This window comes from Crocuta crocuta, unplaced genomic scaffold (assembly GCF_008692635.1).
Source record: "Crocuta crocuta isolate KB4526 unplaced genomic scaffold, BGI_CrCroc_1.0 scaffold1112, whole genome shotgun sequence".
Classification (NCBI taxonomy): domain Eukaryota; kingdom Metazoa; phylum Chordata; class Mammalia; order Carnivora; family Hyaenidae; genus Crocuta; species Crocuta crocuta.
The window spans coordinates 159590-163556 of NW_027527161.1; positions in this window are offsets into that span (position 1 = coordinate 159590).

Here is a 3967-nt window from a genome sequence, read left to right on the forward strand (position 1 = left end):
ATGCTACCATTGACGATATTTCTACCATTGAGAATATTGCGGATTTTGAAAGCAGAAGTCCACAATGGTTTGAGTATGACAGCCTTCAAAAATGGGTGCAACTTAAGGTGATTACTTTGAAGAACAGCATTCATTTGGGCACATACATTCCAGCATGTGTGTGAAAATTATCCATCCCCTTATTTTATAATCTCACTCAATATGTTTATTCCAAATTTCTGAAGCTAAAACATGACACCAGGTATAGAATAGCTTTCTTCTATACTACCCTTCCCCCAATTTGACCTTCTATTTCTCTTTGATGTAGAGTTTGGACAAATTCATTTTATTTCTTAGATAAAATTTGGAGATCAAGCCCAGTAATTGATCAGAAGTTCACGTTTATAAAAGTCAATCAGTAGCTGTCCTCTGCCTGACTTATTTTGCTCAGCATAACACCGTCAAGGTCCATCCATGTTGATACACATGGCCAGATTTCATTCTTTCTCATTGCCATGTAGTATTCCATTGTATAGATAAACCACGTCTTCTTGATCCATTCGTCCATTGCTGGACACTTAGGCTCTTTCCATGTTTTGGCTATTGTTGAGAGTGCTGCTATGAACATTGGGGTACATGTGCCCCTATGCATCAGCATTCCTGCATCCCTTGGGTAAATTCCTAGCAGTGCTATTGCTAGGTCATAGNCAAAAAATAAAGTATTCCCAGAAAAGAAAAAGTCAATCAGTGATATTGCACAATTTAAAATGTAGCCTTTGAGTCTGATGTGTTGAACTTAAGAATACAGTGATCACAAGGTGAGAAATTGCTGTGATCTGAAATTCAAACTGATTTTGACCCGAACGTTGCAAAATGATTACAGTTTGTTTGTTCAGAGCTAGTTTCCATATACTGTTGCGCTTCTGAATTTTTTTGAGTGTGAAAATGGTGATGTTAATGTTTTATTTCAGGAACTACTTTTTTTTTTTTATTATTGGGGAACTCTGTCTCAGTTTGGTCATCTAGAGTTTGACAGTTTGGTGGTTTAGCCCTATGCTTTAAAGTGCTTGTCCATACTCATTCTTTGCAAGCTTTCCCATCTGTCTCTTACTACACCACCACCATCTAAGTACCTCAAGCACTCCCCACAAAAGTTCAAAGCCTCTTGTTTGTTTTCTCGTCCAAGGGTCAGTTTTAAGGGTTCTATAAGACCAGAGAACTGTCAAGAAGGTTTCTAAGTTGGAAGGCAGTTGGTGGCAATGAGTATTTTGGGGAATGAGTGCTTTGTGGGAAAAAGCATAAAATGGCCAAGCCCAGCTTTACTGTACCTGAAAATGGTTGGCCACCCTAGGTGAAAATAAAAGGCGCACTGCCACCCACCCATTCAAGTGCTACCAAGGATATGGCCTTGATATGTGTGCATGTGCTGAGGTGCAGCTCCTGGGATGTTAGATTCCCTGAAACTTGTTCATAGATGATGTCAGAGGGCAAAATATGCTGCAAATTGGTGAAAATTACCTTTACACGGAAGGCTATACTTAGCTACTTCATTTAGTCATTTTTGGTTCTATCAAATCATTTGGAGAGTTCTAAAAGAGGCTTTTCTTTTTGAGGGTCAAGAATATGGGTAGTGTGTGTTACAGTTATGGACTGATGAAAGTTGATTACAGTGGTCAAAAGTGGTGGGCTCTTCCCATTACTAAAAACTTGCCTTTCATTTGTGTAGTGACTGGAAGTTTCTACAAAGCTTTCACAGCTTTTCCCATCAGATGAGAAAGCTAGCTTCTGACATAAGGGCATTCCACTTGATTTTATATTAAAACATCATAATCCTTAATATGCACATGAGTCTCAAGCACCACAAACACTGATGGTAGATCTTTAAAAAATGAATGACTACAACTCAGATCCAATAAACTAACAAGTATAAGGTACAGTCCACTCTAGAGTAGGAATAAAACAAACACTGAGCTTAAAAATGCCAGAGGATCCTGGCCTGCAGCCTGCATCATTCCAAGCAATTAACTCCTTTGTTTCTTACTGAACGTTTCATTTTCTTAGAGGAAAGCTCTCAAAACCACCTACCGGTATCTTCTCTGGACCACCATGTATCCTATAGATGGAAATCCTAAGCCACATATCAGCATATGAATAGTAATATCTCGACTATGCAATAAATTCAAGTATGCAGGTTTAATTTAATTCATCAAAAAATGTGTATTTTTATTTGTGAAGGCAGGTTTTTTTNACTGTTATGGCAATTTATTTGAGAAATTCCTCACCATATCTCAGGAAGTTTCTTTCCATTGAAGTTATTCCTCCTCCTCCTTCCTTAAAAATGATAAAATACCAAAAAAGAGGCAGGGCCAAGGTCAGAATAATCAAATGCTATTAAGTTTCAGTGTGTGTGTGTGTGTGTGTGTGTAACACAAATAAAGTTCTCACTTTACAAACATCTGCCTAAAAGCAATGCAAGCCAAAACCCACTTCTGTTGGATAAAATGTGATTTGGAAATACAGTAGAAACAGCTTTTCTCTGTAGTAAAGTGTGCTCACATTAAACTGTGGTACTCAGTTCCCAGTGGCTAGTTCTATGCCAGCAAATTGGATATTTGGAACAATTATCTAGATAAAGTAAGCCAGAGAAACAATCTAAAATGCCCATAGATTTGAGGCAAAGCTACAGGAGTTAGGGGGAGCTGACAAGTAGATGTGAGGAAGCTATTTAAAGGATCTGAACAATCCCATCAATTTCTATTGGCTGTGTTTGTACGAATAATCTGTTAGCAGTTTTGCAAACTAATCAGCTCCCTCTGTTCTTCTTGTACTTTTGAACAGGAAAGAATGTCTGCCTAATAACTTCAGGTACTTTTTACCTGATGGTTTAATAAACCAAGGTTTGGGCCACTTAACTGTTTAGTCAAAATATCACTTGAGTCTTACTCACAAGGCAGTTGGAATATCAAATGGTCATTGCCAATTTCTGGCTAAGGTGTCAACTCATGTTTTTCACTGAAATTCAGTGAAATTTACAGGAGAGGTTTTGTACTGCCCTAAGAACTATGAAGTTATTATTGAGAAAGTGATTATTATTGAGTCATTCACAAAAGGTAGAGGCCCTAGTTTTTTTTTTTTAAGTTCTTTAATAAAATTGCAGACAGATGTTTAGATGATTTGGACTGAGCTGAAATAGTCTAAATTAGGCCAGAGAAGAGTGAAAATTGACTAAGGGAGGCAGAAAGAAATCTGCAATATTCTGATGTAAGTGGACAGAGATCTAACTTGGAGCATTTATATCGTCTGTAAAATTTGGCATCTTATAAAAACGATGATTTTGAATTTGAAATCTTCCCTCTGTCTTTGTACTCCCTTGGACTTAAAGCTAGATGTGTTAGAGATACTTCAACAGTGGTCATTTTCTTTGCAAGACTTTTACCCTTGCTAGTGACCAGGGAAACTCTGATGTAATTATGATGGACTCAACCAAATAAATACAGATGTCTAGAAGTGACAAGAAGGCCAACTGTAATGGAGATGAACTGTGGTATTAGGTATTTAGACAAGTAGTAAATTACTCTTATACCATGTATTATTTTATTTGACTTTGGGGCACATTTTTAACTTACATTTAAATATGTCAGCCTTGAAGAGCCTGGGTGGCTCAGTCGGATAAGTGTCCAACTCTTTGTTTCAGCTCAGGTCATGATCTCACAGTTCATGGGATCGAGCCCTGCATCATGCTCTGAGCTGGTGATTCGGAGCCTGCTTGGGATTCTCTCTCTCCCCCCACTCTGCCCCTCCCCCACTTGCTCTCTCTGTCTCTCTCTCAAAATAATTAACTTTAAAAAAATATGTCTGAAGTTTTTAGGCAAATGGACAAAAATATATGTATAGAAGCCATTCTATTTTCACATCTCCTATGTACAATATATAATATATATGATTAATAATAAATGTCTTGTTTCTGTAATTTAGAAGGTTTGGGTTT